Genomic DNA, 12,077 nt, shown 5'->3' with positions numbered 1-12,077 from the left:
GTGCTATCTATGTTGGTAATAGCTTTTCTTCCAAGGAGCAAGTGTCTTTTAATTTTATGGCTGTAGTCACCATCTGCAGTTGTTTTGGAGTCCCCCCCAAAAAAAAAGTCTCTCACTGTTTCCACTCTTTCTCCATCTATTTGCCATGAAGTGATGGGACAAGATGCCATGATCTTAGTTTTCTGAATGTTGAATTTTAAGCCAACTTTTTCACTCTCCTCTTTCACTTTCATCAAGAGGCCCTTTAGTTCTTCACTTTCTGCCATAAGGGTGTCATCTGAATATCTGAGGCTATTGATATTTCTCCCAGCAATCTTGATTTCAGCTCGTTTTTCATCCAGCCCAGCATTCCGCATGATGTACTCTGCATAAAAGTTAAATAAGCAGGGTGACTATATACAGCCTTGACATACTTCTTTCCCAATTTGGAACCAGTCTGCTGTTCCATATCCAGTTCTAACTGTTGCTTCTTGACCTGCATACATATTTCTTAGAAGGAAGGTCAGGTGGTCTGTCATTCCCATCTTTTTGAAGAATTTTCCAGTTTGTTGTGATCCACACAGTCAAAGGCTTTGGTATAGTCAATAAAGCAGAAGTAGATGTTTTTCTGGAACTCTCTTTGTTTTTCGATGATCCAACAGATGTTGGCAATTTGATCTCTGGTTCCTCTGCCTTTTCTAAATCCAGCTTAAACATCTGCAAATTCATGGGTAAAATAATGTTGAAGTCTGGCTTGGAGAATTTTGAGCCTTACTTTGCTAGCATGTGAGATCAGTGCAATTGTGTGGTAGTCTGAACAATTTTTGGCATTGCCTTTCCTTGGGATTGGAATGAAAACTGATCTTTTCCAGTGCTGTGGCCACCACTGAGTTTTCCAAATTTGCTGTCATATTGAGTGCAGCACTTTCATAGCATCATCTTTTAGGATTTGAAATAGCTCAACTGGAGTTCCATCACCTCCACTAGCTTTGTTCATAGTGATGCTTCCTAAGGCCCACTTGACTTCTCATTCCAGGATGTCTGGCTCTAGGTGAGTGATCACGCCATCGTGGTTATCTGGGACATGAAGATCCTTTTTGCACAGTTCTGTGTATTGTTGCCACCTCTTCTTAATATCATCTGCTTCTGTTCAGTCTCCACTATAAGAGCTGTGGGTTTGATCTCTGGTGTGGGAATTAAGATCCTGCATGTTGCACAGTGCCACCAAAAAAAAAAAGACTATATCTTAAAGAACTATTTGAAACATATAGAATATAAATATATCCAGAAAGCATTTCAGGTTTTGTCTCTAATTGTATATCCGTTCCGTCGCTCAGTTGTGTCCGACTCTTTGTGACCCCGTGGACTGTAGCCTACCAGGCTTCTCCGTCCATGGGATTCTCCAGGCAAGAATACTGGAGTGGGTTACCGTTTCCTTCTCCAGGGGATCTTCCTGACCCAGGGATAGAACCCGCATCTTCCGCATTGGAGGAAGACGCTTTAACCTCTGAGCCACCATGCTGCTGCTGCTGCTGCTAAGTCACTTCAGTCGTGTCCGACTCTGCGTGACCCCACAGACGGAAGCCCACCAGGATCCCCCGTCTCTGGGATTCTCCAGGCAAGAACACTGGAGTGGGTTACCATTTGCTTCTCCAATGCATGAAAGTGAAAAGTGAAAGTGAAGTCGCTCCGTGGTGTCCAACCCTTAGCGACCCTGTGGACTGCAGCCCACCAGGCTCCTCCATCTATGGGATTTTCTAGGCAAGAGTACTGGAGTGGCTTGCCATTGCCTTTTCTGTCCCTGGTTGCTCAGATACTGATGAATCTGCCTGCAATGCGGGAGGCTAGGGTTCTATCCCTGGGTCGGAAAAATCCCCTGGAGAAGGTAAAAGCTACCCACTTCAGTTTTCTTACCTGGACAATTCCATTGACTGAGGAGTTTGGTAGACAAACTTCAGGTTGCAAAGATTCAGAGACAACTGAGTTACTAGCTCTGTACATACAGTGTAAGCAGAAGCTCTTCATTCTCCAAAACATTTTATTGGAACACCCTGTACACAGTAAGCAGTTAAGAAAATTATTTTCAAATAGATGTTAGATTGATGAATATCATTAAAAATTATATACTTCTAAAAATGTCCTATTAGTCAGGACATGGATAAATAAAATGTGGCATACTGTATGATAGATTTCTCAAAAGCAATTTAAGGGCTCTCGGGACTCGCGCGCAACCCCGCAGCACTGACCTTCCGGCCACCATGCTCTCCGTCCGCGACCCGCTCGCCACCATCGCTGACCCGCAGCATCAGCGCTCTCGCCCCTGAAGGGACTCTGCCCAGAGGACAAGGAGAACACTCCCCCTTCCCTCAGCGGGACCCGCGTGCTGGCCAGCAAGACGGCGAGGAGGATCTTCCAGGAGCCCTCCGAGCCGAACCCTAAGCTATCTGCCCCCAGTGTGGAGGACGAACCACTTCTGAGAGAAAACCCCCGCCGCTTTGTCGTCTTCCCTATCGAATACCATGATATTTGGCAGATGTATAAGAAAGCTGAGGCTTCCTTTTGGACAGCTGAGGAGGTGGACCTTTCCAAGGACATTCAGCACTGGGAAGCCCTGAAGCCTGAGGAGAGATATTTTATTTCCCATGTGCTGGCTTTCTTTGCAGCTAGTGATGGCATAGTAAATGAAAACTTGGTGGAGCGGTTTAGCCAAGAAGTTCAGATTACGGAAGCCCGTTGTTTCTATGGCTTCCAAATTGCCATGGAAAACATACATTCTGAAATGTATAGTCTCCTCATTGACACTTACATTAAAGATTCCAAAGAAAGGGAATTTCTCTTCAACGCCATTGAGACGATGCCTTGTGTGAAGAAGAAGGCAGATTGGGCCTTGCGCTGGACTGGGGACCAAGAAGCTACATATGGAGAACGTGTGGTAGCCTTTGCTGCGGTGGAAGGCATCTTCTTTTCCGGTTGTTTTGCATCGATATTCTGGCTCAAGAAAGGAGGACTGATGCCTGGCCTCACGTTTTCCAATGAGCTTATTAGCAGAGACGAGGGTTTGCACTGTGACTTTGCCTGCCTGATGTTCAAACACCTGTTGCACAAACCTTCAGAACAGAGAGTAAAAGAAATAATCGTCAATGCAGTTAGGATAGAACAGGAGTTCCTCACAGAGGCCCTGCCTGTGAAGCTCATTAGGATGAATTGCACTTTGATGAAGCAGTACATCGAGCTCGTGGCAGATAGACTTATGCTGGAGCTGGGGTTTAGCAAGGTTTTCAGAGTAGAAAATCCATTCAACTTTATGGAAAATATTTCACTGGAGGGGAAGACTAACTTCTTTGAGAAGAGAGTAGGCGAGTATCAGAGGATGGGAGTGATGTCAAGTCCGACAGAGAATTCCTTTACCTTGGATGCCGACTTCTAAGTGACCTGAAAATGTGCTCTTACCTTGCTGATTTTTTTTTTCCTTCTCATCAAAAAAGAAAAAAAATCAGCTACTTGAACCATATCAACGAGCTACACCATGAATTGTCCATCATGTTCACTAATGGCATCTTTAGCACTGTGTAGCTACCTCAAAATCAATCCTGTTAATGGTAGTGGGGTCACCTAGATGGAAAGTAGTCAAAAGCTACTTGGGTTCTTGAAAGATCTTGTCCGTGTTTGGCTTTTGCAAGCAGGCTAGCTGAACAGGACTTACTTTGGGTCTTAAGAGCCGCTTTCTCAGCCTCCAAGTGTAGGGACTCCAGCGAGTTTGATCCAGAAAGATTAAAGAGTAACCGCCACAAGGCTAGGAAGAACATCAGACTCACTGCTTCTGAGCAGATTTTAAAGTTTACTTATGATTTGTATATAAAACTGGCACTTTACACACAAATAAACATAGTTTGAACTGTCAGGGTAAAGGCTTGATTTTACCTAAATTTGTTGGTTTCTGCACCAAATGCAAAAGTATTCTATTTACCAGTAGTGGGAGCCAATTCAAGACTTACTAGGCGACCAGAGTAGGTTAAGCCTATGTAAACTAAGCATGTTATTTTTCTTTTCTTAATTGAATTGAAGCGCTTTTTGACTCAATCCTGTGCATGCCTAGGTATTAGTATCAGCCAGATGGTGCCCTCTAGAACACAAGTTGGTGTCTTGTTCTAGAGCCCAGGATGAGTATCTCAGGATAAGAGATGAGAGATCTCTAGGAACTAACGTTCAGATCCAGGCTCACTGTAGGTAACCTGGGTGTGCGGGAGGGGCTGTATCATTTAGTTTCTCAAATTGTATGTTCCTCAACTTCAAGTTAGTATGAAAGATCCTTGAAGAGTCTTCTTAGCAGGGATCCAAGATATAATATTAACATTGTAAGTTGGTTTTGAAATCACCCTTGAACAAAAGGACCCACCTATATAAGATCTTTCTCCTATTAAGTGGTAATGGCAGGACTGAAATGTCCCCTCCTAAAAGTTGAGTGTTTATTCTGATTTTGTGAAATTTGTAAGTACTGTTGACTTAACCATTTATACTTTTAAGTTAGAAAAGTTTTCTACTATTTTTTTAATATTATATCTGTAGTTTATACTTTGAAATAATTACCCAGTATTATTTTCCAGTTCATAACTGAGTAGTTACCATTCAGTGCAATGACTTCTAGGATTTGCCTAAACCTTAGCATCAACTGCTAGATTCTTAAACTGAAGTAGAAAACTAGTGTTATGTGAATAATTAATACACGTTCCACTCAAATATTAATTTCAGAAAAGAAAGTATAAACTTAATTGGTATATTTAATAGGGCTGGTTTGAATCAATCTTCCTTTTTATTCCTTCCTCCCTCCAAAAAAGGCAAGATGTAACATGGAAGGAAATAAGTGACACCCATCAATCTTTTGGCTGTTTGTTAATACATTGTGTTGTGTGTTGGCTGACCACTGGCCTGTCCTATTGTCAGTTTTCTTCATTGTATAAATGGTAAAATAGTCAATTTAAAATTTTCTGTAATATGGGATCCTTCTCTGTCTTTTAAATTATTGTTGTAAAGTTAATCCAGATTCTATGGTCCTTAAACTTAGGCAACACAAAAATAAACACTTTAGCTAGCGTGGTCAGGTACAGGTGGAAGTTGGAAGCAAATTTTAGGATTCTACCTCCCACTAGCTGTGTGATACAAGCATTAACTTCCACCAACTAGGATCCGGTTTCTTCATCTGTTTAAAGGGAAACAGATTTTGTCTAAAACGTCTAAAATTCCTAATACTGAGTACTGCACAAGTGTTCAGTGATTTCAATAAAACTGTTCTTGTGTCAAAAAAAAAAAGCAATTTAAAAAATAAAACATCTATATCATCATGGATGTAGGCCTAAAATATAATAAGTGAAGAAATTTTATTTCAGAATTTATTAAAATAATAAAATAACTTATTGTCAAAATATTTATAATAAACAAATAACATTTATTATAAACTATTATTATAAAAATAAGTCACCACAACTAGTGAGTAGCCCCACTTGCCACAACTGGAGCAGCAACAAAGACCCAGCACAGCCAAAATAATTTTTTTTAAAAGAACCATTTTTTAGTATTATTTTATTTTATTAAATATTTATTTTATTAATATTAAAATTAATTTATTTAACATAAATTAAAATTCATTTAATAAGTATTTAATAAAGCAGAATTTCTTAAAATATTGAACTAATAAAATAGCTTATTCTATTTAAAATTTAAATCACACCAAAATAATATTTTATTTAGCTCAAGAACTCTTTATTTGTGTAAAACAGTGAAAATAAACTATAAGACCATATATTTAATCTGTGATAAAAGTGGTTTTTGGATAAAGGGAAGAACAAATTAGGAATAGGGGGTGAAGAACGCTTAAGATTCAACAGATGATGACTGCAGCCATGAAATTAAAAGATGCTTGCTTCTTGGAAGAAAAGCCATGACCAACCTGGTGGTGGTGGTTTAGTCGCTAAGTCATGTCCAATACTTGCGATCCATAGACTGTAGCCTGCCAGGTTTTCTGTCCATGGGATTCTCCAGGCAAGAATACTGGATTGGGTTGCCATTTCCTTCTCCAGGGAGATCTTCCTGACTCGGGAATGAAACCCAGGTCTCCTGCATTGCAGGCAGACTCTTTACCGACTGAGCTATGAGGGAAGCCCATGACCAACCTAGACAGCATATTAAAAAGCAGAGACATTACTTTGCCAACAAAGGTCTGACTAGTCATAACTATGTTTTTTCCAGTAATCATGTGTGGATGTGAGAGTTGGACCATAAAGAAAGCTGAGTGTTGAAGAAATGATGCTTTTGAACTGTGGTGTTGGAGAAGACTCTTGAGAGTCCCTTGGACTGCAAGGAGATCCAACCAGTCATTCCTAAAGAAAATCAGTCCTGAATATTCATTGGAAGGACTGATGTTGAAGCTGAAGCTCCAATACTGGCCACCTGATGCAAAGAACTGACTCACTGGAAAACACCCTGATGCTGGGAAAGATTGAAGGCAGGAGAAGAAGGGGACGACAGAGGATGAGTTGGATGGATAGCATCACTGATTCAATGGACATGAGTTGAGCAAACTTCAGGGGTTGATGATGGACAGGGAGGCTTAGCGTTCTGCATCCATGGGGTCACAAAGAGTTAGACACGACTCAGCGACTAGACCAAACTGAAGATTCAGACATTGCTATTATTACTAAAATAAATTGAAAACACTTGGCATTTTAAAAAATTAAGATTTATATTCTTCAAAAACTGACAATTATCTCTCAGCAAGCTTCTTCTCCAGCACCCTCACACTTCATCTTTTACTTTTAAGAACCATTTATTGGGCTTCCCTCATGGCTCAGTGGTATAGTTAGCCTGCCATTACAGGAGACATAGGTTCAATCCCTGGTCCAGAAGGATCCCACATGCCACTGGACAGCTTAAACCCGTGCACCACAATTGTTGAGCCTGTGTTCCAGAGCCCGGGGATCACAACTACTGAGTCCATGTGCCACAACTACCGAAGCCCAAACTCTAGAGATTGTGCTCTGCAACAAGAGAGGCCACCAGTTGAGAAGCCCAAGCACCACAACTAGAGAGTAGCCCCCACTCACCACAACTAGAGCAGCAGCAAAGACCCAGCACAGCCAAAATAAATTAACATTTTAAAAAGAAAAGAACCATTTTTGAGTATTATAAATCAAAAGAAAAAAAGGTGTTTGTAAACTATACAAATAAAAAATAAATCTGTTTTATCTTTCAGTTCAGTTCAGTCACTCAGTCGTGTCCAACTGTCCGCGACCCCATGAATCACAGCACGCCAGGCCTCCCTGTCCATCACCAAGTCCCGGAGTTCACTCAAACTCATGTCCACAGAGTCGGTGATACCATCCAGCCATCTCATTCTCTGTCGTCCCCTTCTCCTCCCGCCCCCAACCTTTCCCAGCATCAGAGTCTTTTCCAGTGAGTCAACTCGTCGCATGAGGTGGCCAAAGTATTGCAGTTTCAGCTTTAGCATCAGTCCTTCCAATGAACACCCAGGATTGATCTCCTTTAGAATGGACTGGTTGGATCTCCTTGCAGTCCAAGGGACTCTCAAGAGTCTTCTCCAACACCATTTAACTTTAGAAATATATAAATCAATAAATATTTTAAAATACATAAAGGATTTATCTTTAGGCAGCTCTTAGTCTGTATGTTTTAATGGGAACACAATGACTAATCTGATAAATATAAAAAGTGTTTTCTTAGTATGGCTATTTCTAACATTCTTTTCTAGCTCTTAAAAGAGCTGAGACTGGAATACATGGAATCCCACCACACAACCTCTACAAGTCAAAAGTGAATATGTAAACTGGTAAGAGAAAACTTCTCCATCTCTAACTCGCAGGGACAATCCAAGTTTAACCTGAAGATATGATACAACACATCGCCCCAGTCAGCAGGTACCATGAGAGGAGGTCACTGCCCTCCACAAATAAGAGTTTCAGACTAGAGTCCTAGCAGGTATTTCATTTCCAGGCCTGCTATACTACAAGTGACTGAAGAAGACCACAGTTGCCCTGGTTAAGTCACTGCTCACTTAAAAACCACTCGTATCTTAGTTTTATATTGCTCTACCAAAGGATCTGTTAGGTCTCCCCTCTCAAAGGCTACCTTCCATTCCACAGTTAACCCTAGACTCTGAGTCTAGCCTGAATCATGAGTCCCCAAATCCTGTAGTCTGTTCCACAAATCTCTTCATAATAATCCCTGTCTGCCTGGACTACACAATTATGGAACACTGCAAAATTCTTAATCAATCTTCAAATCTTGAGCAAAAGCCCATTTCATCCATACAACACATGAATTCTACATGGTTTAAAACATAACTAATTTTCAAAGGTTATATTTTGCTGTATTCTTAACCTTTGAAAATTAGTTGTGTTTTAAACCATGTAGAATTCTCTAACAAAAAGATTTTAGTAAAATATTGTATTTTTTTTGCAAAGCACCACACACGTTTATGACATCTGAATAGTGGCATACTAGTAAGAGCTGGGGTAGACCCCACCCAGCCAGTCCTACCGCAGCAGTCCCAAATGCCCTACTTGTTGCTCTGTCTACACTGAACCCAGCCCAGGACATAACCCCTATCCTGTGTCTGACTCCAGTATTTCCACTTTCTATCATATACCTTTTCATTTTATAGAGAGAAATCTCTAGGTACATATCTTCTAATACAAAAAATGCACTTTTAATCTTTCAGTGTATGGCGGCTGTGTGTGCGTGCATGCTAAATCACTTCATTCGTGTCCAACTCTTTGCGACCTTATTGACCATACCCCGCGAGGTTTCTCTGTCCATGGGATTCTCCAGGTAAGAATACCGGAGTGGATTACCATCTCCTCCTCCAGGGGATCTCTCCCATCCAGGGATTGAATCTGCATTTCTTACTTCTCTTGCATTGGTAGGCTGGTTCTTTACCACTAGCGCCACCTGGGAAGCCCTCATCAAGGTGACGGTAACCAAGGTCATGTTTCTTTCAGGACATTTCCACCTAATGACCCAGCAAGGCAGGGCTGCAAAGGACAGCATCATTTTGACCCAGGGCAGGACTCCTCTAAGGGTAAGCTTTGTTTGAGGATTCCCTGTCAGGTTAGCAGAGATTTGCAATATCTGCTCAACTCTGTTTCCCCTTCTTTTTTTCCCACAGGCATTTCTCCCAATAAATCTTTTGTACTCCAAATTCTATCTCAGCTCCTGGAGAACCTACCCTGCAATAGATGAAGATGTGAGAGATGGGATTTATGACAATGTCATAAAGATAAGAAAAGACCAAAATAGAAACAGACTCATAAAGCTTGAAAACAAAGTGGAAAGGTTGGGGGTTATAAATTAGGAGTTTGAGATGATCATATACACACTACTATATGCAAAATACATAATCAGCAAGGACCTACTGTGCAGGACAGAGAATCTGTTCAATACTCTGTAATGGCCTACATGGGAAAAGAATCTGGAACAGAATGAAGATATATATATATATATATATATATATATATATATATATATATATATATATTCAGTTATATATATATAACTGAATCACTTTGCTGTACACCTGAAACTAATGCAATACTGTAAGTCAACTGTATTCCTAGATAAAATAAAAATTAAATTTGAGGGGGAAAAAACACTAGGAAAAAACCACACTGGGCTGGCTTATAAAACTTGATAGAAGTCGGGAAAGGGTGGGGTTGGTGGGTGGTGGGAAGGACAGGCCATAGTGTTTCTAGCATATCAAGAACGGAAAAAGAATGCAAGCTTGAATTTACCAAATTCCTACTATATGTTAGGAAATTTACAAATGTTATTATCACTCAGTCTTTTTATTTATTTTTAATGGGAGGATAATTGCTTTACAATATTGTGTTGGTTTCTGCCATACATCTACAATATCATTCAGACTTTATGAGCACTTTTTGAAAGATATATTTTAGGCATATTTAATAGATCAAACCTGTCACAAATATTCATTTACACTTTCCTGCTTCACATGTCTGCACCAAAGAGTTACTTGCTCTCATAGGTGCAGATTTTACACCAGCAAAGTAGAATCTGATAAAAGACAAGAAGGGTAGAGAAAAGGTCACCTCTGTGACCTGAGAATTAAGAGTAGGTTTCCAAGAGGAATTTATACCTGAGCTAACTCATGAGGTGTGAAGACCTATTTCTCCTGGGTTAACCAGGTTAAAAAAAAAAAAAAGTGGCCAGGGAAGTTAAGCTGAGACGCTCTATGTAAAAATGAAAGGAGAACCCAAAGCTTCATTCCCAGATTCCTGGTAAAAGGTGAAGTCAGGATTCAGACTCAGTCTTGACTCCAAATATCACATCTAGTGCACTTCCATCAAAGCTCAGCACTGAAATTGGCAGAGTATATGTACTCAGTAGATAAATCATGTATGAATGAACTGGAGCCCACCAGGTTCCTCTGTCCATGGGATTTCCTGGGCAAGAATACTGGAGTGAGTTGCCATATCCTTCTCCAGGGTCTTCCTGACCCAGGGATCAAACCCACATCCCCTGCATTGGCAGGCAGGTTCTTTACCTCTGAGCCACCAGGAAAGCCCAATTGGCAGTAGATGGACTTAAAATTGTCTCTCCACCTTTCCCTGGTGTATCTAGTGCCAACTTGTTTCTCCAAGTCATGCTCCCCTTGCCCTGATGTTCCCATGAGGTACAAAATCCAATGCAAGCAAACAACTGACAACAGTAACACAAACAGAGCTGTGAAGGCCTTTTCCAGATGCTGAAGCTTCCCTGACGGCTAGTTGAGTTGGCAGCAAAAATTCAGTCTAAGCTAGAAAATCACTGATCATGAAAACTTCTGGAAGGCTACACTTAACCTCAGCTACTCCATTGGTCACACTAAATGTTGACCTACCCATGTATGAGAGGCGACAAAGAAATAGCATGATTAAAAATTGAGCACTGTTTTAACACAATGTTATAGTCCTTATGTTTTTAACAACTACTACATTTGTTGTTCTGAAATGGCAGTTTTATTTTTTTATAATATTTTAATGAAGTATAGTTAATTTACAATGTTGTGATAGTTTCAGGTATACAAGAAAGTGACTGATATATATGCATATATAGAACTTCCAAGATGGCTCAACAGTAAAGAATCTGCCTGCAATGCAGAAGAGACAGGAGACATGAGTTCAAACCTTGGGTCAGGAAGATCCCCTGGAGAAGGAAACGGCAACCCACTCTAGTATTCTTGCATGGGAAATCCCTTGGACAGAGGAGCCTGGCGGGCTACAGTCCATGGGGGTCACAAAGAGCCAGACAAGCTTAGTGACTAAAAATCAACAAACTATTATATATATATATATATATATATATTCTTTTTCAGATTATTTTTCCATTATAGTTCCGTGTGTTAAACAGTAGGTCCTTGATTATTTTATTTTTGGTACTGTGTTAATTCCAAACCCCTAATTTATCCCCACCACTATTCCCCTTTGGTAACTGTAAGTTTGTTTTCTGTCTGTGAATCTATTTCTGTTTTGTAAATAATTTCATTTGTATCATTTTTTTAGATTCCATATATTTGTGTAATGATAGCATTTGCCTCTGACTTACTTCACTTAGTATGATAATCACTAGGCCCAACCACATTGCTGCAAATGGCAATATTTCATTATTTTTTGTGGCTGAGTAATATTCCATTGTATATATACCACATCCTCTTTACCCATTGCTCTTGTTGGACATTTAAGTTACTTCCATGTCGTAGCTATTGTAAATAGTGTTGTTATGAATGCTGGGCTGCGTGTATTTTTTTTTTTTGAATTAGAGTTTTCTTCTTTTCCAGATATATGCCCAGAATTGGAACTGCTGAAACGCTAATTTTAACTAATTGCTTAAATATCATGGAATAAGCGATGTTTGGCCTTGCCAGAATAAATGGAAATAGTTTCATGATTCAGTGTTTAACTAATGCAAATTACCTCCTCAAGACTCACACAAAGCTGAGTTTCACAGAGAAATCCTATTTTTATTAGGCACTCTCAATATGCAACTAGAATGTAAAGTTAGGGAACATAACAATTAAGTGCCCTCCAGTG

At 40.1% G+C, this 12,077-nt stretch overlaps 1 pseudogene; it reads left to right on the top strand.

Annotated features, from left to right (window-relative positions):
• The first annotated feature begins 2,272 nt into the window (after positions 1-2,272).
• On the top strand, positions 2,273-3,760 carry LOC129550227 (ribonucleoside-diphosphate reductase subunit M2 pseudogene; annotated as a pseudogene).
• The last annotated feature ends 8,317 nt before the right edge of the window (positions 3,761-12,077 follow it).

This window comes from Moschus berezovskii, chromosome 1, assembly GCF_049115385.1.
Source record: "Moschus berezovskii isolate FMDL1 chromosome 1, NW_MosBer_1.0, whole genome shotgun sequence".
Taxonomy (NCBI): domain Eukaryota; kingdom Metazoa; phylum Chordata; class Mammalia; order Artiodactyla; family Moschidae; genus Moschus; species Moschus berezovskii.
Note: the sequence above shows the minus strand (reverse complement) of the source record. Positions and strands in the feature narration are given on the sequence as shown.